General features: G+C 41.4%; 13 non-coding genes across 13 annotated transcripts; 9 read left to right on the top strand and 4 right to left on the bottom strand.

The window, feature by feature from the left end:
- Positions 1–7,465: 7,465 nt before the first annotated feature.
- On the bottom strand, positions 7,466–7,537 carry trnad-guc (transfer RNA aspartic acid (anticodon GUC)). The gene has a single exon. It is a non-coding gene; the product is annotated as a tRNA-Asp (tRNA).
- Positions 7,538–8,957: 1,420 nt separating this feature from the next.
- Positions 8,958–9,039, top strand: trnal-aag (transfer RNA leucine (anticodon AAG)). Its single transcript has one exon. It is a non-coding gene; the product is annotated as a tRNA-Leu (tRNA).
- Positions 9,040–9,690: 651 nt separating this feature from the next.
- Positions 9,691–9,762, top strand: trnae-uuc (transfer RNA glutamic acid (anticodon UUC)). The gene has a single exon. It is a non-coding gene; the product is annotated as a tRNA-Glu (tRNA).
- Positions 9,763–10,347: 585 nt separating this feature from the next.
- Positions 10,348–10,419, bottom strand: trnad-auc (transfer RNA aspartic acid (anticodon AUC)). Its single transcript has one exon. It is a non-coding gene; the product is annotated as a tRNA-Asp (tRNA).
- Positions 10,420–10,528: 109 nt separating this feature from the next.
- On the top strand, positions 10,529–10,610 carry trnal-aag (transfer RNA leucine (anticodon AAG)). Its single transcript has one exon. It is a non-coding gene; the product is annotated as a tRNA-Leu (tRNA).
- Positions 10,611–11,047: 437 nt separating this feature from the next.
- On the bottom strand, positions 11,048–11,119 carry trnad-guc (transfer RNA aspartic acid (anticodon GUC)). Its single transcript has one exon. It is a non-coding gene; the product is annotated as a tRNA-Asp (tRNA).
- Positions 11,120–12,619: 1,500 nt separating this feature from the next.
- Positions 12,620–12,691, top strand: trnae-uuc (transfer RNA glutamic acid (anticodon UUC)). Its single transcript has one exon. It is a non-coding gene; the product is annotated as a tRNA-Glu (tRNA).
- A 3,449-nt stretch (positions 12,692–16,140) lies between these two features.
- trnae-uuc (transfer RNA glutamic acid (anticodon UUC)) lies at positions 16,141–16,212 on the top strand. The gene has a single exon. It is a non-coding gene; the product is annotated as a tRNA-Glu (tRNA).
- Positions 16,213–17,097: 885 nt separating this feature from the next.
- trnae-cuc (transfer RNA glutamic acid (anticodon CUC)) lies at positions 17,098–17,169 on the top strand. Its single transcript has one exon. It is a non-coding gene; the product is annotated as a tRNA-Glu (tRNA).
- Positions 17,170–18,288: 1,119 nt separating this feature from the next.
- On the bottom strand, positions 18,289–18,360 carry trnad-guc (transfer RNA aspartic acid (anticodon GUC)). The gene has a single exon. It is a non-coding gene; the product is annotated as a tRNA-Asp (tRNA).
- Positions 18,361–18,469: 109 nt separating this feature from the next.
- On the top strand, positions 18,470–18,551 carry trnal-aag (transfer RNA leucine (anticodon AAG)). Its single transcript has one exon. It is a non-coding gene; the product is annotated as a tRNA-Leu (tRNA).
- Positions 18,552–19,190: 639 nt separating this feature from the next.
- trnal-aag (transfer RNA leucine (anticodon AAG)) lies at positions 19,191–19,272 on the top strand. The gene has a single exon. It is a non-coding gene; the product is annotated as a tRNA-Leu (tRNA).
- Positions 19,273–19,942: 670 nt separating this feature from the next.
- On the top strand, positions 19,943–20,024 carry trnal-aag (transfer RNA leucine (anticodon AAG)). The gene has a single exon. It is a non-coding gene; the product is annotated as a tRNA-Leu (tRNA).
- The last annotated feature ends 5,331 nt before the right edge of the window (positions 20,025–25,355 follow it).

Below are 25,355 nucleotides of genomic sequence, written 5' to 3'. Positions count from 1 at the left end.
TAATTTTTTTTTTTTTTTTTTTTTTTTTTTATAATTACCTGCCCAGCTTCTCGGGCAAATCATATAGCAGATGTAGATGCCCATATCGGCTGTTCAGATTTAATTTACAAAAGAGAAGTGTAGGATACTTCTCTTGTTGCCTTACTTGTATTTTGACTTTATTAAATGTATTTATACTATCATTTGGTGCAGCCGGGCCGGAGCAGGAGGGGATAGAAAGAGAGAAAAAGGAAGACAGAGGGGGGAATTGTGGGGACAAGAGGGGGATTAGACAGAGAGACAAAAACAACAACAGCAAACACAACAACAACAACAACAGAGCAACATCAGCAAATACGACATGTACAAATATGATGGTAAAAGTAATAGCAAATAAGCAGTTAGCGAAAATTTAAAAAAAAAAAAATACAGAAATGACAATGAGCATTATTACACTAAAAATGGAGCAATATGAATACCAATAGAAATAGTGCTATTGATAATAAACAATACCAGTACTTTACCTTTATTATCAACAATACAATTGTTCAAATGCAACAATACATATACGTAATGATAACTTGAGATACGAAAGAATGCAGAAAAATGGAGGGGAAGAAAGAGAAGCAACCTTAACCTTGTAGATTGTTATAGTAACAATAGGTTAAGCTTTGTCAGTGTGCCATGTGTTATACCCAGTTTACCCTAGGGCAACAACGTTAATATATGTTTGATGAAACGTGATTATGTGCATGAGTGTATGTGTGCATATGTACTTGTATATGTACAGTATGTGTATGTGTGCCTGTACAGTGAATGTATATGTACAGTATGTGTATATGTGTGTACAGCGAATGTATATGTACAGTATGTGTATACAGTATGTGTGTTTGAACAGTGAATGTATATGTACAGTATGTGTAAATGTGTGTTTGTACAGTGAATGTATATGTACAGTATATGTATGTGTGTGTTTGTACAGTGAATGTATGTGTAGTATGTGTGTGTTTGTACAGTGAATGTATATGTACAGTATGTGTATATGTATGTTTTTACAGTGAATGTATATGTACAGTATGTGTATACAGTATGTTTGTATAATGAATGTGCATGTGGATGTACGAACTTTGAGTGTGTAAATATGTACTGTATTTATTTGTATATGTATGTGGGAGCGTAGGTACCTATGTATGTCTGTATGTATGTGTGTGAGTATATGTGAATTTGCATGTACAATACATTTGACTCCCAGTGTGTGCGGGAGCCAGAGTACGGCCCCAGCCTCCCCGAGAACCCATCTCACAAACAGTAGGTGTGGTGCCCAGGGAACCAGGGGCCACCGCCCCCACGCAGCCAAGACGGACAGCGACAGGAACCCCAGAGCCTGGCCCACCGTGCCGCCCACAAGGGCCAGCAGCAGGCCGCAGACAGACGCACCCGGCAGAGGACAAGGCACGAGAAAAACAGGGGGAAGCCAGACCCCAAGCCAGCGAGAGACCACACCCCACACGGACAGAAAGGCGGGACGCCCCGCCCGAGGGGCCCGGAGACCCCCCGCAACCGGACGGGAAGACCGGCCCCGCCCCACCGGCAACAGGGCCCCCACGAGCCCCCCCCCCACCCCCGGAGAGCGCGGCGATTATTTTTTTTTATTTTTTATTTTTTATTTTTTTTTATTTATTTCAAACAACATTTAAAAAAAAACACAAGATACACTTACCATTAGTGCATCAACCCAAGAAAACCCTCCCTCCCCCATTCACACTCATCCACACTCATTTACACAAAAGGAGCTGTCTCTTTCTGTTATTAAAAAAACAACAACTTCTGGTTCCTACAGTATAGAACAATACAGTCTGCAAGGGATACAGTCATTCGAGCACACATGATTGGGTGTGGTGCTGGTCCACTAACATTTTCACTAATCACTATTTTTTATGTAATTGTTTTTAAATTTGTTTTACTTTCAAACAAAACAAACAAAGGACCTTAACTTCACTAGACCGGGTTGTCAATAAAATCAGATTGTTCAAAAGGGTTTTTAAAACCAGGTCCAGTTCAGATTACGTCCAGATCGGGCTCAGCAACACACACCTTCACCCATGTACACCAAAAACCAGGGAACACAACAGGTTGCATACAATCCACAAACAAAAATACATTTTCAAATTAAGCACCCATGTACAGTCCACATCACATCCAAGTCGAAGTCAGCAACACATACCTTCATTTATGTACACTTAAAATAGGGAATACAACAACAGATTGCATATCATATATAAACAAAATTACATTTTCAAAATAAGCCTTTGAGGACTTCCCATCTTTTTTTATGTTTTTTGGCATCATTATCGTTTTCAACCATATAATTTTCTAAAGTTAAAAAATACTGAATAAATGTTTTAAAGAAAGAAATACTAAGTGAATATCTGTTTTTTGCCTTAAAAATAAACCTTTTACCGAGTACTATAATTAAATTGACTAAATCATGATTGTCAATGAACTCTCCTAAAATAACAGAAACCACATCAAGCTTCATAAACAAACCAATCTTTAAACACATTTTTTCAACTTCCACCCAAAATGAAGACACAATATGACAATACCAAAACAAATGTAAGGTGGATTCAGGCTCCTGACAACAAAATCGGCAATCATCTGACTCTGTCATATTCCATATTTTTAACATTTTTCCCGTGGGTAGGAAGTTATAAATAGTTTTAATTTGAAAATAACGATTTTGCACATCGATAGTGGTTTTGGGAGGGGATCACTTGTAAAAAAGGATACAATTTCTTTTGATACAATACATGTTTTCTGTCCAACAGGACACTTGTGTACCACTCAGTGTTTAAATACATCTTTGGAACAATTGATGCTTTTAAAGACAGACACATAGCTTCAAGGTTGAGAAGTTTCAAGCCCCCATATTCATATTCATTGTACAAAACCTTTCTTTTAATCCTTTCTGGTTTGCCGTCCCAGACAAAATCGAAGACCCTCCGCTCATAAATATTAAAAAAGTTTTGTGATGGAGCTGGTAATGACAAAAACAAATAAATAAATTGAGGAATAATTAACGAGTTGACAATAGATATTTTACCATACAAGGTTAAGGATTTCCCTTTCCATAATTGCATAATTTTATCCAGCTTTCTTAGTCGATTATCATAATTTACTGAGCATAGATCTTCCAGGTTCTCTGGGACAACAACACCAAGTATGTTAACTGGTCCATCTGTCCACAAAACAGGCACTTTGCATTCCATTCGAAAGGACGTTCCCTTTAGATTTCCGATCCTTAATATTTTACATTTATCATAATTTAGCTTAAGCCCAGATTGCTGTGAAAATATGTCCAAAAGATCAAGAAGGTTTTGCAGACAATGAGGATTGGGGCTTATAAAGAAGCTTGTATCGTCTGCATACTTTGTTATTTTACTTTCAATATTATTATTACTGAGCCCTTCAATATTTTTATTCAATCTAACTTTAATCGCCAATATTTCCATAGCAATAATAAATAAGTATGGAGACAAAGGGCACCCTTGTTTTAGACCTCTTAATAGAGGTATTGTCCCAGAGATGTATCCATTATTGATTATTCTACAATTAGTTTTATTATATAGCGTCTTGATCCAGTGTAATACGGAGTTGCCAAAATTGAAAAAAACTAAGCTTTTACAAATAAAATCCAAGCTAATTTTGTCAAAAGCCTTCCCCAGGTCGGCTACAAAAATTAATCCTCTTTTATTTTCCATATTATAATTCTCTATAATTTCTAATAACTGTGTAATATTGTTTCCTATATTTCTTCCTTGTAGGAAGCCTGATTGATCTTGGTGAATAATATTTGACAAAACAGACTTAAGTCGTGTAGCCAAACATTTTGCCAGGATTTTAGCATCATAACACTGAAGTGTTATTGGTCTCCAATTTTTTAGATGAACTGGGTCTTTATACTGACCATTTATTTCCTGTTTCAATAATAAGGAAATAAGACCTTCTGTTTGAGTGTTGGACAAAAAACCTGTCTCATATGAGTAATTAAAACTAGAAAGTAATGGTTTCTTAAGATCTTCATAAAATACTTGATAAACCTCAATAGGTATTCCATCTAATCCTGGGGTTTTCCCTGGATGAAAAGATTTAACAGCTTCCACAAGTTCTTCCTCTCTAATGAGGCCTTCACATGAATGGCTTTCTTCCGAATTCAATTTTCTTTCATAATTTTCTGGAAAAAAAGTTGTAGTTTCAGGAGGGATTACTGGATTAGAAAAAATGTTTTTAAAGTAATTTTCCATTTCTTTCAACAATGTGGTGTGTGTATCCAATACCTTTCCATTTGTTTTAATAAGCTTGGAAATGTTCTTTTTAGAACGATTTTTTGTTTGGATATTTAAAAAGAATTTTGAACACTTCTCACCTTTTTTCATCCAGATTGCTCTGTTGCAGTCATAACTTTTCAATAATTGTTTTTCAACTAAATCTGCTAACTCCTCTTGTTTGGCTGTAAAGGTATTCAGTTGCTCACTAGGTAGATTATCATTACTGTCAATATTTTTTTGTAAATCCTCAATTTCTTTCTTTAATTCCTGTTCTGCCGCTTTAATTTTTTATTTTTTCCATGAAGAGTATGCAATGGCATATCCTCTAAAACAACATTTGAAGGCTTCCCAGACTATTTGGGGATTTGAAGATCCTACATTATTTAAAAAAAAATCAGTAATAAATTGCTTTGTTTTTTCGATAAATTCATCATCCTGTAGATGCATTTGATTAAACTTCCAATATCCGGGCCCACGTGTATTATCTTCAATTGCAATATTTATTCCTATACAATTATGATCAGAACGCAAGTTATCATCGATTGCTATTGCAGTCACTTTGTTTAGCAATGAAAATGATATCAAAAAATAGTCAATACGACTTGCCTGGTTTTGTCTTCTCCATGTATACCGTACTAACCTAGGGTTTTTGAATCTCCAGATATCAATTAAATCAAATGCATCCATAACATTTTGAATCTTTTGTAAAGATTGAGGATGATAATCCATTGAAAAATTCCCTTTTCGGTCCAGAACTTTATCCAAAGCAACGTTAAAGTCCCCCACAATAATAATTTCCCCTTGTTGTTCTTGCAACATGTCACTTATTTCTTCAAAAAAGGAAGGTTCATCAACATTTGGCCCATACAGATTGAAAACACACATCTTTTGACCTTGAATAATCATATTTAATATTAGCCAACGTCCTTGTGAGTCTTTTTCCATAGAGTTAAATTGAAAATTAAAGTTTTTTTTTATCAAAATCATAACACCTTTTGAATTTCTGTAACCATGTGAAAAGAAAATTGGACCATCCCATTCTTTTCTCCATTTTTCTTCATCTAAATGTGTTGTATGCGTTTCTTGAAGACAAAAAAGATCTTGTTTTTTTTCATTCAGCCACATAAATATAAGTTTTCTTTTTCTGTTGTCTGCAAGACCATTGCAATTATAACTAATTATTCCAACTTCATTATCGTTCCTATAAATCATATAATCTGAGTAAATTCATTGTATATTTTATTGATTCTCTTAATACCATAAGTTTCATAGACATGAAAATCTTGTAACTAAAAACTGCAGCATCACTTGCTATTTCCAAGGAAACCAATATCCCCTCTAATAAACCCACAGACATACCATTCACACCACAGCACCCAAGACAAACAAACATATAACCCCCAAAATATATAATTCACTGACCGTTTGCCAACATCTAACTACATTGTCCAGTCCCAGAATAAACTAAAAAGCTCCACAAACAAAATGTCAAAACATATCCGTCAAGTCGTTACCATGGTGATGTCGCGATGACGCAATCACTGCGCGACATTGTTATTGTTCCTCACATGCTTCTGTACAGCTCACCGTTAATGTACAGTTTATCCACAACAAGACGAGCTTGTTGTCCTTTTTGCCTAAATGACTTCATAATTGGAATCAACTTACGTCGTTTCTCCACCACCTCAATTGGATATTGGCTGGTCATGAAGAATTTAGTACCTTTCAGTCTTCTGGAGACAGCAAGCATTTCGTCTTTGCATTTGGAGTTAGTAAACTTTACAAGCATAGGTCTCGGTATAGCATCCTCCTTGCGTCTGCCAATCCTGTGTGCTCGCTCCATCTGGATCCTCTTAACTTCTTCCTCCGGGATGCCGAGTTGCTCCTGCAGAAAGGCTCTGACGAGGTTCTCCGCAATGCCGTAAGTTTCTCCTCCATCTTCGCTAATTCCCATGATTAGCAGGTTGTCCCGCATGCTCCTGCAGCGGAGTTCCAACAAGTCTGCCTTTAATTTCTCGTTCTCCGTTGTCAGTCTTGTAGTTTCGAGTTTCAGGCTTGTTAACTCAACTTTTAGCGTTGTCTGTTCCTTTTTTATCTCCACCATTTCAGCGTGATTGTGCTCGACTGATTTTTTCAGCTCTGAAACGTCAGTTTTTAGTTCATCCAAAATGTCCAATTTTCCAAGTTTTTCAACCATGGCTTGCAACATTTTTCGATCGTCCGGAGTAAACGTTGCTTTTTCATCCAAATCACTGGAGGACAATTGATCACGGCCACGTTTTGACTCCTTTGATCCGCGTTGTGGCATGTTTGCAGGTGAACAATGAGTCACTCGGCGTTCGAGGCACCTTATCTTCCGCCAAATCACCCTCGTGAGGAGTATATATCTCACCAATTGCAGAGAGGTGGATATATACAACGAAAACGACTTAAATTATTGTATCACTGGAGCGTTTATGCCATTATTAACCTTACATACTGGGACTTGTGTAGAGACGTTCTCAACTCACGTTTCTCACGGCGGCCATCTTGTAGGGTTGTAAGGTATAGAGGTATATAAGACCCTGGGCCTCATTTAGAAAACTTGCAAAAATAGGGCCAAAACGTTAGCTTTGGAGTTTTCCATGCCAGGTATGCAATAAAAAAAACACAACCAGCACAGATTTAAGGCCCGCCAGGAGCGTTCGGTAAAGCTAAAAGGTGGTCGAGGTTGTATGTTTATCAACATGTCGTGCTCCTAATGGTTTGCGTGGCCTGGCGGACCTGGATGACTGCTCGGTGACCTGGCTCACTTCTGTGTGTCCTGACATATGAACGGGAGGGCCCCCCGGGCCTGGGGTGGTAAAAGGCATAGACCCTCGGCCTCAGGTCCGGGTGCTGGAAAACAGCTGCCCATACGATGAAGAAGAACATGTCGTTTGAAGATCAACCTAACCTAGTCTATGACGGCATCCAGATCTTGTTGGTTGCATTGCACAGGCAGGAGAGAGCAGACTAACAAATGACTCATCATATGCACTCCTCCACACTAACATGCTGTAGAACCATCCTCACTGTTTTGAATCAACAACATCACAACATTCGGAGAAGGATACTGTGGTCACTTCTGAAATTTCAACAAGATGGTAATTGAAGAAAATAAGAGGCACCTGCACCATCTCCCCGTCAGGGAATCGAACCCTGGTCTTCCGCGTGACAGGCGGAGATACTGTCCACTATACTAACGAGGACTGCTTGGCATGCTATTTTCCTTGGGACAACCAAACAGGCTTGGCTTTTGCCTGCCACACCGCGACCAAAGGCGCTGAATTAAGGCTCCAGTGTCTCGGGAGGCGTGGGTTCAAATCCCACCACTGCCATTTTTGCTGGTAACACACTTGTATCTTCCCTGACTGAGGCAATAAGACCCTGGGCCTCATTTAGAAAACTTGCAAAAATAGGGCCAAAACGTTAGCTTTGGAGTTTTCCATGCCAGGTATGCAATAAAAAAAACCACAACCAGCACAGATTTAAGGCCCGCCAGCAGCTTCCGGTAAAGCTAAAAGCTGAGATTCTCAGCTTTCCTCTTCTTGTCGTCTTCGAGGTCCACTGCACGACACCTTTCCAGTTCTCCACACACAACCTAGCCTAGTCAATGACGGCATCCAGATCTTGTTGGTTGCATTGCACAGGCAGGAGAGAGCAGACTAACAAATGACTCATCACATGCACTCCTCCACACTAACATGCTGTAGAACCATCCTCATAGCCTCATTTGTTCATGGATACCCTGCAACGTTCCGTTTCACAGATCTTGGGCGATTTAGGCAGGACCAAAAAGGCCACACTTCTTTGGAGCCAGGCAGAAGAGATTTGTTTAGGCAGAGAGAGGATTTGTGTGAGGCATTTTCCCGGCGGCTAGAGCAGAGGGCCAACCTGTTGCGGTGATGTCTGTCAGTCAGGGCTTATACAGACAGGATGGAGGAAATTTGCCTTGACTTTAATCTCTTCATTGCTGGTTCTCGGTCAAACAGAGCAAGACGAGGGTCTGTTTCTTGTTTGAGCTTTTCCTCTGACATCTGTGGTTGTATTCAAGCTGTTTTCTGTGCCAACGGACTTTAGGCTAACCATTGGTATATGTGTAAAAGTGGTATATGTGTAACTAAACTGTTGTCAGGGTTTGCTCGTAGGTGGTTAGATTCGTTGTCGTAAATAAGACCATACAGGGCTTCGCCTAAGGACTATTCTAATTCTACCAAGGTTGATTTTTGTAATGCTATGTCGAGGTCGTCAGCTGCTGCATCCCAAACCTTTAATTTGACCCATTTTCCCTTTTTGAAGACTTGCTTTTGCATCCTAATTGCGAGGGGTGTAACAAAAATTAGTAAAATACTGTGTTTGATTTCTGTAGGGCTGTGCAGCAACGCCGAGTCCACACATCACAACATTCGGAGAAGGATAATGTGGTCACTTCTCAAATTTCAACAAGATGGTAATTGAAGAAAATGAGAGGCACCTAAACCATCTACCCGTCAGGGAATCGAACCCTGGTCTTCCGCGTGACAGGTGGAGATACTGTCCACTATACTAACGAAGACCAAAGTGTTGCTATTCCATATTTCTGCTATCTCATAATGCGGACAAATTGATCCTCGGAAAGCTTGGATTGAGGGTAGTGTGGCCGAGCGGTCTAAGGCGCTGGATTAAGGCTCCAGTCTCTCAGGAGGCGTGGGTTCAAATCCCACCACTGCCATTTTTGCTGGTAATGCACTTGTATCTTCTCTGACTGAGGCAATAAGACCCTGGGCCTCATTTAGAAAGCTTGCAAAAATAGGGCCAAAACGTTAGCTTTGGAGTTTTCCATGCCAGGTATGCAATAAAAAAAAACACAACCAGCACAGATTTAAGGCCCGCCAGCAGCATCCAGTAAAGCTAAAAGGTGGTCGAGGTTGTATGTTTATCAACATGTCGTTTGAAGATCTCCGCCCCTACTTAAGACATTCAGGCCACTTTTATCTGTTTCTGTATTTGTATGACACCGCAGTGATAGGATGTATCACTGGCCCGCACGGTGCGACCAGCAGGAGGGAGTTGGCCTGTCTGGTGACATTGTGTGGAAACAACGACCTTATCCTCAACACGGACTACACTAAGAAGACAAAAGAAGACATGAGGAAGGAAAGTCTGTTCTTTTTTGTTACTATTGTACAATTTTTCCACACCCAAGTCCAAATTCATGCAGCAGTTTCCATAGTGTAGTGGTTATCACTTCACTAAGACACAAAAGTTACCCCGGTTCAAAGAAGACAATTCGCATTTCTGACATGGCATATGAATGCAATGGGTGCTTCACACATTTGTCAAGAAACCATGCAGGAGACCAGTGTCTGAAGCCGTGATCAACTCCCTGGTGGTCTAGTGGCTAGGATTCGGCGCTTTCACCGCCGCGGCCGGGGTTCGATTCCCGGTCAGGGAAAGCTATCCGACCCTTTCTCAGAGCAGGCAATTTATAATAAACTTATGTGACTTCCATGTTTTATGCTCATGATATACAAATCATTATCGTTGACATTTTCCATAAAGGCAATGGGGACATTGCTCAAACTTGGCCCAAAAAATGTGCCCGAGATTCTCCGCTTTCCTCTTCTTGTCGTTTTCGAGGTCCACTGCACGACACCTTTCCAGTTCTCCACACACAACCTAGCCTAGTCAATGACGGCATCCAGATCTTGTTGGTTGCATTGCACAGGCAGGAGAGAGCAGACTAACAAATGACTCATCATATGCACTCCTCCACACTAACATGCTGTAGAACCATCCTCATAGCCTCATTTGTTCATGGATACCCTGCAACGTTCCGTTTCACAGATCTTGGGCGATTTAGGCAGGACCAAATTTCGAGGGGTGCAACAAAAATTAGTAAAATACTGTGTTTGATTTCTGTAGGGCTGTGCAGCAACACCCGAGTCCACACATCACAACATTCGGAGAAGGATACTGTGGTCACTTCTCAAATTTCAACAAGATGGTAATTGAAGAAAATGAGAGGAACCTAAACCATCTCCCCATCAGGGAATCGAACCCTGGTCTTCCGCGTGATAGGCGGAGATACTGTCCACTATACTAACGAGGACTGCTTGGGATGATATTTTGCCTGCCACACCGCGACCAAAGTGTTGCTATTTCATATTTCTGCTATCTCATAATACCGACAAATTGATCCGCCGAATGCATAGATCGAGGGTAGTGTGGCCGAGCGGTCTAAGGCGCTGGATTAAGGCTCCAGTCTCTCGGGAGGCGTGGGTTCAAATCCCACCACTGCCATTTTTGCTGGTAACACACTTGTATCTTCCCTGACTGAGGCAATAAGACCCTGGGTAATAGGACCAAAATGTTATCTTTGGAGTTTTCCATTCCAGATATGCAATAAAAAAAACACAACCAGCACCGATTTAAGGCCCGCCAGCAGCGTCCGGTAAAGCTAAAAGGTGGTCGAGGTTGTATGTTTATCAACATGTCGTTTGAAGATCAACCTAACCTAGTCAATGACGGCATCCAGATCTTGTTGGTTGCATTGCACAGGCAGGAGAGAGCAGACTAACAAATGACTCATCATATGCACTCCTCCACACTAACATGCTGTAGAACCATGCTCACTGTTTTGAATCATCAACATCACAACATTCGGAGAAGGATACTGTGGTCACTTCTGAAATTTCAACAAGATGGTAATTGAAGGAAACAGGAGGCACCTGCACCATCTCCCCGTCAGGGAATCGAACCCTGGTCTTCCGCGTGACAGGCGGAGATACTGTCCACTATACTAACGAGGACTGCTTGGGATGCTATTTTCCTGGGGACAACCAAACAGGCTTGGCTTTTGCCTGCCACACCGCGACCTAAGGCGCTGGATTAAGGCTCCAGTCTCTCAGGAGGCGTGGGTTCAAATCCCACCACTGCCATTTTTGCTGGTAACGCACTTGTATCTTCCCTGACTGAGGCAATAAGACCCTGGGCCTCATTTAGAAAGCTTGCAAAAATAGGGCCAAAACGTTAGCATTGGAGTTTTCCATGCCAGGTATGCAATAAAAAAAAAACAACCACCACAGATTTAAGGCCCACCAGCAGCGTCCGGTAAAGCTAAAAGGTGGTCGAGGTTGTATGTTTATCATCATGTCGTTTGAAGATCAACCAAACCTAGTCAATGACGGCATCCAGATCTTGTTGGTTGCATTGCACAGGCAGGAGAGAGCAGACTAACAAATGACTCATCATATGCACTCCTCCACACTAACATGCTTTAGAACCATCCTCACTGTTTTGAATCATCAACATCACAACATTCGGAGAAGGATACTGTGGTCACTTCTCAAATTTCAAAAAGATGGTAATTGATGAAAATAAGAGGCACCTGAACCATCTCCCCGTCAGGGAATCGAACCCTGGTCTTCCGCGTGACAAGCGGAGATACTGTCCACTATACTAACGAGGACTGCTTGGGATGATATTTTGCCTGCCACACCGCGACCAAAGTTTTGCTATTCCATATTTCTGCTATCTCATAATGCGGACAAATTGATCCTCCGAAAGCACGGATTGAGGGTAGTGTGGCCGAGCGGTCTAAGGCGCTGGATTAAGGCTCCAGTCTCTCGGGAGGCGTGGTTTCAAGTCCCACAACTGCCATTTTTGCTGGTAACACACTTGTATCTTCCCTGACTGAGGCAATAAGACCCTGGGCCTCATTTAGAAAACTTGCAAAAATAGGGCCAAAACGTTAGCTTTGGAGTTTTCCATGCCAGGTATGCAATAAAAAAAACACAACCAGCACAGATTCAACGCCCGCCAGCAGCATCCAGTAAAGCTAAAAGGTGGTCGAGGTTGTATGTTTATCAACATGTCGTTTGAAGATCTCCGCCCCTACTTAAGACATTCAGGCCACTTTTATCTGTTTCTGTATTTGGATGACACCGCAGTGATAGGATGTATCACTGGCCCGCACGGTGCGACCAGCAGGAGGGAGTTGGCCTGTCTGGATACATTGTGTGGAAACAACGACCTTATCCTCAACACGGACTACACTAAGAAGACAAAAGAAGACAGGAGGAAGGAAAGTCTGTTCTTTTTTGTTACTATTGTACAATTTTTCCACACCCAAGTCCAAATTCATGCAGCAGTTTCCATAGTGTAGTGGTTATCACTTCACTAAGACACAAAAGTTACCCCGGTTCAAAGAAGACAATTCGCATTCCTGACATGGCATATGAATGCAATGGGTGCTTCACACATTTGTCAAGAAACCATGCAGGAGACCAGTGTCTGAACCAGTGATCAACTCCCTGGTGGTCTAGTGGCTAGGATTTGGTGCTTTCACCGCCGCGGCCCGGGTTCGATTCCCGGTCAGGGAAAGCTATCCGACCCTTTCTCAGAGCAGGCATTTTATAATAAACTTATGTGACTTCCATGTTTTATGCTCACGATATACAAATCATTATCGTTGACATTTTCCATAAAGGCAATGGGGACATTGCTCAAATTTGGCCCAAAAAATGTGCCTGAGATTCTCAGCTTTCCTCTTCTTGTCGTCTTCGAGGTCCACTGCACGACACCTTTCCAGTTCTCCACACACAACCTAGCCTAGTCAATGACGGCATCCAGATCTTGTTGGTTGCATTGCACAGGCAGGAGAGAGCAGACTAACAAATGACTCATCATATGCACTCCTCCACACTAACATGCTGTAGAACCATCCTCATAGCCTCATTTGTTCATGGATACCCTGCAACGTTCCGTTTCACAGATCTTGGGCGATTTAGGCAGGACCAAATTTCGAGGGGTGCAACAAAAATTAGTAAAATACTGTGTTTGATTTCTGTAGGGCTGTGCAGCAACACCCGAGTCCACACATCACAACATTCGGAGAAGGATACTGTGGTCACTTCTGAAATTTCAACAAGATGGTAATTGAAAAAAGTAAGAGGCACCCGCACCATCTCCCCGTTAGGGAATAGAACCCTGGTCTTCCGCGTGACAGGCGGAGATACTGTCCACTATACTAACGAGGACTGCTTGGCATGTTATTTTCCTGGGGCAACCAAACAGGCTTGGCTTTTGCCTGCCACACCGCGACCAAAGGCGCTGAACTAAGGCTCCAGTCTCTCGGGAGGCGTGGGTTCAAATCCCACCACTGCCATTTTAGCTGGTAACACACTTGTATCTTCCCTGACTGAGGCAATAAGACCCTGGGCCTCATTTAGAAAACTTGCAAAAATAGGCCCAAAACATTAGCTTTGGAGTTTTCCATGCCAGGTATGCAATAAAAAAAACACAACCAGCACAGATTTAAGGCCCGCCAGCAGCGTCCGGTAAAGCTAAAAGGTGGTCGAGGTTATATGTTTATCAACATGTCGTTTGGAGATCAACCTAACCTAGTCAATGACGGCATCCAGATCTTGTTGGTTGCATTGCACAGGCAGGAGAGAGCAGACTAACAAATGACTCATCATATGCACTCCTCCACACTAACATGCTGTAGAACCATCCTCACTGTTTTGAATCAACAACATCACAACATTCGGAGAAGGATACTGTGGTCACTTCTGAAATTTCAACAAGATGGTAATTGAAGGAAATAGGAGGCACCTGAACCATCTCCCTGTCAGGGAATCGAACCCTGGTCTTCCGCGTGACAGGCGGAGATACTGTCCACTATACTAACGAGGACTGCTTGGCATGATATTTTGCTGTGGACAAGTAAACAGGCTTGGCTTTTGCCTGCCACACCGCGACCAAAGTGTTGCTATTCCATATTTCTGCTACCTCATAATGCGGACAAATTGATCCTCCGAAAGCACGGATTGAGGGTAGTGTGGCCGAGCGGTCTAAGGCGCTGGATTAAGGCTCCAGTCTCTCGGGAGGCGTGGTTTCAAGTCCCACCACTGCCATTTTTGGTGGTAGCACACTTGTATCTTCCCTGACTGAGGCAATAAGACCCTGGGCCTCATTTAGAAAACTTGCAAAAATAGGGCCAAAACGTTAGCTTTGGAGTTTTCCATGCCAGGTATGCAATAAAAAAACACAACCAGCACAGATTTAAGGCCCGCCAGCAGCATCCAGTAAAGCTAAAAGGTGGTCGAGGTTGTATATTTATCAACATTTCGTTTGAAGATCTCCGCCCCTACTTAAGACATTCAGGCCACTTTTTTCTGTTTCTGTATTTGGATGACACCGCAGTGATAGGATGTATCACTGGCCCGCACGGTGCGACCAGCAGGAGGGAGTTGGCCTGTCTGGTGACATTGTGTGGAAACAACGACCTAATTTCTGTCTTGCCTCTGGTGAGGGCGGTCGCATTCTTCTCCGCTCCCTCCTTCCCTGCTTGCTCTCTTTGTTTTTTGTCTTGTCTGAACTATTTTGAAGCCTCTTTTCTTGAGCTGTCCTCAAATCTAAACATCAAAATGAATTTGATCAACTGGACTCTCGACGCAATTGACACAGTCTTTTCGACAAGGAAAAGAGGCTCGGGGGAGCCTGGCTGCCCTGATGGAACCATTGCTGCGGGGTACGTGAGAGATTCCTGGAATACTTGGAGAATCATGTGCCTCTCAGTCCTTTCCATCGAGGACGTGGAAGACATCTACCTATTTGGAGCTGTGATCGCAGAGCATTTGCTGATTGGGCTGGGCATTGCTCTGGTGTATCGTCAAATTCGGAAGACGATGGCAGCCACTCAAGGGGCCAACAGGCTGTTCAACGCAATGGAAGGATTGGGTCGTGCTGTGGGATCACAGACTGGAGCGATTGCTGATTTGAATCGCAAGGTAGATTCCATCTTGATGATGTTACAGAAAGAATAAATTGGAATTGTCAGAGCCAGCATATAGAGCAGGAATGTCATTGTTTTGACTGCTCGAAGAAAAAACAACATCTTAATCTACGATTTGACTCCCTCGAATGGCCTTGAGGAACAGGCTGTTTGAAAACACTCCCCCGAGGACTCCTCAAAGATGGACGCTTTTGACCTTTCCCTTTTTTTCAAAAGCACCTGGGTCGGACTCTTGAACTCTTGAACTCTTGGGGCCGGCCTCGGCCCATAAAGACAATCCAACATCTCACCCAAGTTAATTGGGCATACATGCACGCACATACCCCTCCCCAAATCAACGCCTTCACCACTGCTTTATTCCTCCGGGGTTGTGGGGGCTGAGCAGCGCTCAACAGCAGCTGCTGGCCTCCAAGGTCCTGTTGGATGACTCTGTTGCGAGTTGTTGTGATTAAATGTACCTTGTTTATGTGTGCCATGCTATGTGAGGTTTTTTTCCTCGGACTCAGTCTGGACCATTCCTGAGGGTCCAGCCTCAGACTGATATTTTTTTTTACTTCCCCCCTTCCCCAATGTCACCTTTTTCCCACCTTTTTAAGGAGCGCCTAAGTGAGGCTGATCCGTTGGCGGTCCCGTCTTGTCTCCCTGTAACGTATGTCTGCTCTTAGCGGGATTGTGCCGAAAATGTAATTTCAGTTCTTATGTGTCTTGTACATGTAAGAATGGACAATAAAGCTGATTGATTGATTGATTGATTGATTATCCTCAACACGGACTACACTAAAAAGACAAAAGAAGACATGAGGAAGGAAAGTCTGTTCTTTTTTGTTACTATTGTACAATTTTTCCACACCCAAGTCCAAATTCATGCAGCAGTTTCCATAGTGTAGTGGTTATCACTTCACTAAGACACAAAAGTTACCCCGGTTCAAAGAAGACAATTCGCATTTCTGACATGGCATATGAATGCAATGGGTGCTTCACACATTTGTCAAGAAACCATGCAGGAGACCAGTGTCTGAACCAGTGATCAACTCCCTGGTGGTCTAGTGGCTAGGATTCGGCGCTTTCACCGCCGCGGCCCGGGTTCGATTCCCGGTCAGGGAAAGCTATCCGACCCTTTCTCAGAGCAGGCAATTTATAATAAACTTATGTGACTTCCATGTTTTATGCTCACGATATACAAATCATTATCGTTGACATTTTCCATAAAGGCAATGGGGACATTGCTCAAATTTGGCCCAAAAAATGTGCTTGAGATTCTCAGCTTTCCTCTTCTTGTCGTCTTCGAGGTCCACTGCACGACACCTTTCCAGTTCTCCACACACAACCTAGCCTAGTCAATGACGGCATCCAGATCTTGTTGGTTGCATTGCACAGGCAGGAGAGAGCAGACTAACAAATGACTCATCATATGCACTCCTCCACACTAACATGCTGTAGAACCATCCTCATAGCCTCATTTGTTCATGGATACCCTGCAACGTTCCGTTTCACAGATCTTGGGCGATTTAGGCAGGACCAAAAAGGCCACACTTCTTTGGAGCCAGGCAGAAGAGATTTGTTTAGGCAGAGAGAGGATTTGTGTGAAGCATTTTCCCGGCGGCTAGAGCAGAGGGCCAACTGTTGCGGTGATAGGATGTATCACTGGCCCGCACGGTGCGACCAGCAGGAGGGAGTTGGCCTGTCTGGATACATTGTGTGGAAACAACGACCTTATCCTCAACACGGACTACACTAAGAAGACAAAAGAAGACAGGAGGAAGGAAAGTCTGTTCTTTTTTGTTACTATTGTACAATTTTTCCACACCCAAGTCCAAATTCATGCAGCAGTTTCCATAGTGTAGTGGTTATCACTTCACTAAGACACAAAAGTTACCCCGGTTCAAAGAAGACAATTCGCATTTCTGACATGGCATATGAATGCAATGGGTGCTTCACACATTTGTCAAGAAACCATGCAGGAGACCAGTGTCTGAACCAGTGATCAACTCCCTGGTGGTCTAGTGGCTAGGATTCGGCGCTCTCACCGCCGCGGCCCGGGTTCGATTCCCGGTCAGGGAAAGCTATCCGACCCTTTCTCAGAGCAGGCAATTTATAATTAACTTATGTGACTTCCATGTTTTATGCTCATGATATACAAATCATTATAGTTGACATTTTCCATAAAGGCAATGGGGACATTGCTCAAACTTGGCCCAAAGAATGTGCCCGAGATTCTCCGCTTTCCTCTTCTTGTCGTCTTCGAGGTCCACTGCACGACACCTTTCCAGTTCTCCACACACAACCTAGCCTAGTCAATGACGGCATCCAGATCTTGTTGGTTGCATTGCACAGGCAGGAGAGAGCAGACTAACAAATGACTCATCATATGCACTCCTCCACACTAACATGCTGTAGAACCATCCTCATAGCCTCATTTGTTCATGGATACCCTGCAACTTTCCGTTTCACAGATCTTGGGCGATTTAGGCAGGGCCAAAAAGGCCACACTTCTTTGGAGCCAGGCAGAAGAGATTTGTTTAGGCAGAGAGAGGATTTGTGTGAGGCATTTTCCCGGCGGCTAGAGCAGAGGGCCAGCCTGTTGCGGTGATGTCTGTCAGTCAGGGCTTATACAGGATGGAGGAAATTTGCCTTGACTTTAATCTCTTCATTGCTGGTTCTCGGTCAAACAGAGCGAGACGAGGGTCTGTTTCTTGTTTGAGCTTTTCCTCTGACGTCTGTGGTTGTATTCAAGCTGTTTTCTGTGCCAACTGACTTTAGGCTAACCATTGGTATATGTGTATAAGTGGTATATGTGTAACTAAACTGTTGTCAGGGTTTGCTCGTAGGTGGTTAGATGCGTTGTCGTAAATAAGACCATACAGGGCTTCGCCTTAGGACTTCTCTAATTCTACCAAGGTTGATTTTTGTAATGCTATGTCGAGGTCGTCAGCTGCTGCATCCCTAACCTTTAATTTGACACATTGATTCTGACAAACCATTTTCCCTTTTTGAATACTTGCTTTTGCATCCTAATTTCGAGGGGTGCAACAAACATTAGTAAAATACTGTGTTTGATTTCTGTAGGGCTGTGCAGCAACGCCGAGTAAACACATCACAACATTCGGAGAAGGATACTGTGGTCACTTCTCAAATTTCAACAAGATGGTAATTGAAGAAAATGAGAGGAACCTAAACCATCTCCCCGTCAGGGAATCGAACCCTGGTCTTCCGCGTGACAGGCGGAGATACTGTCCACTATACTAACGAGGACTGCTTGGGATGATATTTTGCCTGCCACACCGCGACCAAAGTGTTGCTATTTCATATTTCTGCTATCTCATAATGCCGACAAATTGATCCGCCAAATGCATAGATTGAGGGTAGTGTGGCCGAGCGGTCTAAGGCGCTGGATTAAGGGTCCAGTCTCTCGGGAGGCGTGGGTTCAAATCCCACCGCTGCCATTTTTGCTGGTAACACACTTGTATCTTCCCTGACTGAGGCAAGAAGACCCAGGGCCTCATTTAGAAAACTTGCAAAAATAGGGCCAAAACGTTAGCTTTGGAGTTGTCCATGCCAGGTATGCAATAAAAAAAACCCAACCAGCACAGATTTAAGGCCCGCCAGCAGCGTCCGGTAAAGCTAAAAAGTGGTCGAGGTTGTATGTTTATCATCATGTCATTTGAAGATCAACCTAACCTAGTCAATGACGGCATCCAAATCTTGTTGGTTGCATTGCACAGGCAGGAGAGAGCAGACTAACAAATGACTCATCATATGCACTCCTCCACACTAACATGCTTTAGAACCATCCTCACTGTTTTGAATCATCAACATCACAACATCCGGAGAAGGATACTGTGGTCACTTCTCAAATTTCAAAAAGATGGCAATTGAAGAAAATAAGAGGCACCTGAACCATCTCCCCGTCAGGGAATCAAACCCTGGTCTTCCGCGTGACAGGCAGAGATACTGTCCACTATACCAACGAGGACTGCTTGGGATGATATTTTGCCTGCCACACCGTGACCAAAGTGTTGCTATTCCATATTTCTGCTATCTCATAATGCGGACAAATTGACCCTCCGAAAGCACGGATTGAGGGTAGTGTGGCAGAGCGGTCTAAGGCGCTGGATTAAGGCTCCAGTGTCTCGGGAGGCGTGGGTTCAAATCCCACCATTGCCATTTTTGCTGGTAACACACTTGTATCTTCCCTGACTGAGGCAATAAGACCCTGGGCCTCATTTAGAAAACTTGCAAAAATAGGGCCAAAACGTTAGCTTTGGAGTTTTCCATGCCAGGTATGCAATAAAAAAAAACACAACCAGCACAGATTTAAGGCCCGCCAGCAGAGTCCGGTAAAGCTAAAAGGTGGTCGAGGTTGTATGTTTATCAACATGTCGTTTGAAGATCAACCTAACCTAGTCAATGACGGCATCCAGATCTTGTTGGTTGCATTGCACAGGCAGGAGAGCGCAGACTAACAAATGACTCATCATATGCACTCCTCCACACTAACATGCTGTAGAACCATCCTCACTGTTTTGAATCATCAACATCACAACATTCGGAGAAGGATACTGTGGTCACTTCTGAAATTTCAACAAGATGGTGATTGAAGGAAATAGGAGGCACCTGAACCATCTCCCCATCAGGGAATCAAACCCTGGTCTTCCGCGTGACAGGCGGAGATACTGTCCACTATACTAACGAGGACTGCTTGGCATGATATTTTCCTGGGGACAAGCAAACAGGCTTGGCTTTTGCCTGCCACACCGCGACCAGAGTGTTGCTATTCCATATTTCTGCTATCTCATAATCCGGACAAATTGATCCTCCGAAAGCTTGAATTGAGGGTAGTGTGGCCGAGCGGTCTGAGGCGCTGGATTAAGGCTCCAGTCTCTCAGGAGGCGTGGGTTCAAATCCCACCACTGCCATTTTTGCTGTTAACGCACTTGTATCTTCCCTGACTGAGGCAATAAGACCCTGGGCCTCATTTAGAAAGCTTGCAAAAGTAGGGCCAAAACGTTAGCTTTGGAGTTTTCCGTGCCAGGTATGCAATAAAAAAAAGACAACCAGCACAGATTTAAGGCCCGCCAGCAGCATCCAGTAAAGCTAAAAGGTGGTCGAGGTTGTATGTTTATCAACATGTCGTTTGAAGATCTCCGCCCCTACTTAAGACATTCAGGCCACTTTTATCTGTTTCTGTATTTGGATGACACCGCAGTGATAGGATGTATCACTGGCCCGCACGGTGCGACCAGCAGGAGGGAGTTGGCCTGTCTGGTGACATTGTGTGGAAACAACAACCTTATCCTCAACACGGACTACACTAAGAAGACAAAAGAAGACATGAGGAAGGAAAGTCTGTTCTTTTTTGTTACTATTGTACAATTTTTCCACACCCAAGTCCAAATTCATGCAGCAGTTTCCATAGTGTAGTGGTTATCACTTCACTAAGACACAAAAGTTACCCCGGTTCAAAGAAGACAATTCGCATTTCTGACATGGTATATGAATGCAATGGGTGCTTCACACATTTGTCAAGAAACCATGCAGGAGACCAGTGTCTGAACAAGTGATCAACTCCCTGGTGGTCTAGTGGCTGGGATTCGGCGCTTTCACCGCCGCGGCCAGGATTCGATTCCCGGTCAGGCAAAGCTATCCGACCCTTTCTCAGAGCAGGCAATTTATAATTAACTTATGTGACTTCCATGTTTTATGCTCATGATATACAAATCATTATCGTTGACATTTTCCATAAAGGCAATGGGGACATTGCTCAAATTTGGCCCAAAAAATGTGCCAGGCGGAGATACTGTCCACTATACTAACGAGGACTGCTTGGCATGCTATTTTCCTTGGGACAACCAAACAGGCTTGGCTTTTGCCTGCCACACCGCGACCAAAGGCGCTGAATTAAGGCTCCAGTGTCTCGGGAGGCGTGGGTTCAAATCCCACCACTGCCATTTTTGCTGGTAACACACTTTTATCTTCCCTGACTGAGGCAATAAGACCCTGGGCCTCATTTTTTTAATTTTTTTTTTAATTTTTTTTTTTTATTATTTTTTTTTATTATTATTATTTTTTATTTTTTTATTTATTTCAAACAACATTTTTTAAAAAAAACACAAGATACACTTACCATTAGTGCATCAACCCAAGAAAACCCTCCCTCCCCCATTCACACTCATCCACACTCATTTACACAAAAGGAGCTGTCTCTTTCTGTTATTAAAAAAACAACAACTTCTGGTTCCTACAGTATAGAACAATACAGTCTGCAAGGGATACAGTCATTCGAGCACACATGATTGTGTGTGGTGCTGGTCCACTAACATTTTCACTAATCACTATTTTTTATGTAATTGTTTTTAAATTTGTTTTACTTTCAAACAAAACAAACAAAGGACCTTAACTTCACCAGACCGGGTTGTCAATGAAATCAGATTGTTCAAAAGGGTTCTTAAAACCAGGTCCAGTTCAGATTACGTCCAGATCGGGCTCAGCAACACACACCTTCACCCATGTACACCAAAAACCAGGTTGCATACAATCCACAAACAAAAATACATTTTCAAATTAAGCACCCATGTACAGTCCACATCACATCCAAGTCGAAGTCAGCAACACATACCTTCATTTATGTACACTTAAAATAGGGAATACAACAACAGATTGCATATCATATATAAACAAAATTACATTTTCAAAATAAGCCTTTGAGGACTTCCCATCTTTTTTTATGTTTTTTGGCATCATTATCGTTTTCAACCATATAATTTTCTAAAGTTAAAAAATACTGAATAAATGTTTTAAAGAAAGAAATACTAAGTGAATATCTGTTTTTTGCCTTAAAAATAAACCTTTTACCGAGTACTATAATTAAATTGACTAAATCATGATTGTCAATGAACTCTCCTAAAATAACAGAAACCACATCAAGCTTCATAAACAAACCAATCTTTAAACACATTTTTTAAACTTCCACCCAAAATGAAGACACAATATGACAATACCAAAACAAATGTAAGGTGGATTCAGGCTCCTGACAACAAAATCGGCAATCATCTGACTCTGTCATATTCCATATTTTTAACATTTTTCCCGTGGGTAGGAAGTTATAAATAGTTTTAATTTGAAAATAACGATTTTGCACATCGATAGTGGTTTTGTAGATTAATTTGAATATTGCATCCCACGGCAACGGGCAGTCAAAAAAGTCCTCCCATTTTCCATATGTGTTGTATGGGGCAGCCTTCAAAGATTTCTTTATTAAATAAAACTTATATATTTTTCTACTTATTTTAGTTCCTTTTTGCCAACTAGAATTTCTTATTAAGGGTTTACAAAGTAATAATTTAGTAGTTCCATAATTAATTTGTTTCCATCTTTTCCCAATGACTCCAGTTAGTTGATTAAATGAAAAGCTTGAACAAGCATCACCATACATAGTGGTAAATTCATCATATTTCATAATTTTTCCATTCTCATTGATAATGTCATTGACAAAAATGATTCCTCTTTCAAACATATTTTTCCAAAAGAAAGGCTTTCCATCTATTACAATATTAGAGTTCATCCATATTATTTGCTGCAAAATATCATCTCTTTTTTCTGGTACATAAAATTGAAAACACCACCATGAGTGGATTGTTTCCTTTATGAACCCCGCCATGTTTCCCAGCAGACTCTCTACATAAGGAAAATGGGAGGGGATCACTTGTAAAAAAGGATACAATTTCTTTTGATACAATACATGTTTTCTGTCCAACAGGACACTTGTGTACCACTCAGTGTTTAAATACATCTTTGGAACAATTGATGCTTTTAAAGACAGACACATAGCTTCAAGGTTGAGAAGTTTCAAGCCCCCATATTCATATTCATTGTACAAAACCTTTCTTTTAATCCTTTCTGGTTTGCCGTCCCAGACAAAATCGAAGACCCTCCGCTCATAAATATTAAAAAAGTTTTGTGATGGAGCTGGTAATGACAAAAACAAATAAATAAATTGAGGAGTAATTAACGAGTTGACAATAGATATTTTACCATACAAGGTTAAGGATTTCCCTTTCCATAATTGCATAATTTTATCCAGCTTTCTTAGTCGATTATCATAATTTACTGAGCCTAGATCTTCCAGGTTCTCTGGGACAACAACACCAAGTATGTTAACTGGTCCATCTGTCCACAAAACAGGCACTTTGCATTCCATTCGAAAGGACGTTCCCTTTAGATTTCCGATCCTTAATATTTTACATTTATCATAATTTAGCTTAAGCCCAGATTGCTGTGAAAATATGTCCAAAAGATCAAGAAGGTTTTGCAGACAATGAGGATTGGGGCTTATAAAGAAGCTTGTATCGTCTGCATACATTGTTATTTTACTTTCAATATTATTATTACTGAGCCCTTCAATATTTTTATTCAATCTAACTTTAATCGCCAATATTTCCATAGCAATAATAAATAAGTATGGAGACAAAGGGCACCCTTGTTTTAGACCTCTTAATAGAGGTATTGTCCCAGAGATGTATCCATTATTGATAATTCTACAATTAGTTTTATTATATAGCGTCTTGATCCAGTGTAATACGGAGTTGCCAAAATTGAAAAAAACTAAGCTTTTACAAATAAAATCCAAGCTAATTTTGTCAAAAGCCTTCTCCAGGTCGGCTACAAAAATTAATCCTCTTTTATTTTCCATATTATAATTCTCTATAATTTCTAATAACTGTGTAATATTGTTTCCTATATTTCTTCCTTGTAGGAAGCCTGATTGATCTTGGTGAATAATATTTGACAAAACAGACTTAAGTCGTGTAGCCAAACATTTTGCCAGGATTTTAGCATCATAACACTGAAGTGTTATTGGTCTCCAATTTTTTAGATGAACTGGGTCTTTATACTGACCATTTATTTCCTGTTTCAATAATAAGGAAATAAGACCTTCTGTTTGAGTGTTGGACAAAAAACCTGTCTCATATGAGTAATTAAAACTAGAAAGTAATGGTTTCTTAAGATCTTCATAAAATACTTGATAAACCTCAATAGGTATTCCATCTAATCCTGGGGTTTTCCCTGGATGAAAAGATTTAACAGCTTCCACAAGTTCTTCCTCTCTAATGAGGCCTTCACATGAATGGCTTTCTTCCGAATTCAATTTTCTTTCATAATTTTCTGGAAAAAAAGTTGTAGTTTCAGGAGGGATTACTGGATTAGAAAAAATGTTTTTAAAGTAATTTTCCATTTCTTTCAACAATGTGGTGTGTGTATCCAATACCTTTCCATTTGTTTTAATAAGCTTGGAAATGTTCTTTTTAGAACGATTTTTTGTTTGGATATTTAAAAAGAATTTTGAACACTTCTCACCTTTTTTCATCCAGATTGCTCTGTTGCAGTCATAACTTTTCAATAATTGTTTTTCAACTAAATCTGCTAACTCCTCTTGTTTGGCTGTAAAGGTATTCAGTTGCTCACTAGTTAGATTATCATTACTGTCAATGTTTTTTTGTAAATCCTCAATTTCTTTCTTTAATTCCTGTTCTGCCGCTTTAATTTTTTATTTTTTCCATGAAGAGTATGCAATGGCATATCCTCTAAAACAACATTTGAAGGCTTCCCAGACTATTTGGGGATTTGAAGATCCTACATTATTTAAAAAAAAATCAGTAATAAATTGCTTTGTTTTTTCGATAAATTCATCATCCTGTAGATGCATTTGATTAAACTTCCAATATCCGGGCCCACGTGTATTATCTTCAATTGCAATATTTATTCCTATACAATTATGATCAGAACGCAAGTTATCATCGATTGCTATTGCAGTCACTTTGTTTAGCAATGAAAATGATATCAAAAAATAGTCAATACGACTTGCCTGGTTTTGTCTTCTCCATGTATACCGTACTAACCTAGGGTTTTTGAATCTCCAGATATCAATTAAATCAAATGCATCCATAACATTTTGAATCTTTTGTAAAGATTGAGGATGATAATCCATTGAAAAATTCCCTTTTCGGTCCAGAACTTTATCCAAAGCAACGTTAAAGTCCCCCACAATAATAATTTCCCCTTGTTGTTCTTGCAACATGTCACTTATTTCTTCAAAAAAGGAAGGTTCATCAACATTTGGCCCATACAGATTCAAAACACACATCTTTTGACCTTGAATAATCATATTTAATATTAGCCAACGTCCTTGTGAGTCTTTTTCCATAGAGTTAAATTGAAAATTAAAGTTTTTTTTTTTATCAAAATCATAA

Source organism: Entelurus aequoreus, linkage group LG26 (assembly GCF_033978785.1).
Source record: "Entelurus aequoreus isolate RoL-2023_Sb linkage group LG26, RoL_Eaeq_v1.1, whole genome shotgun sequence".
NCBI classification, from domain to species: Eukaryota; Metazoa; Chordata; class Actinopteri; order Syngnathiformes; family Syngnathidae; genus Entelurus; species Entelurus aequoreus.
This window is presented reverse-complemented; position numbering and strand designations above follow the sequence as displayed.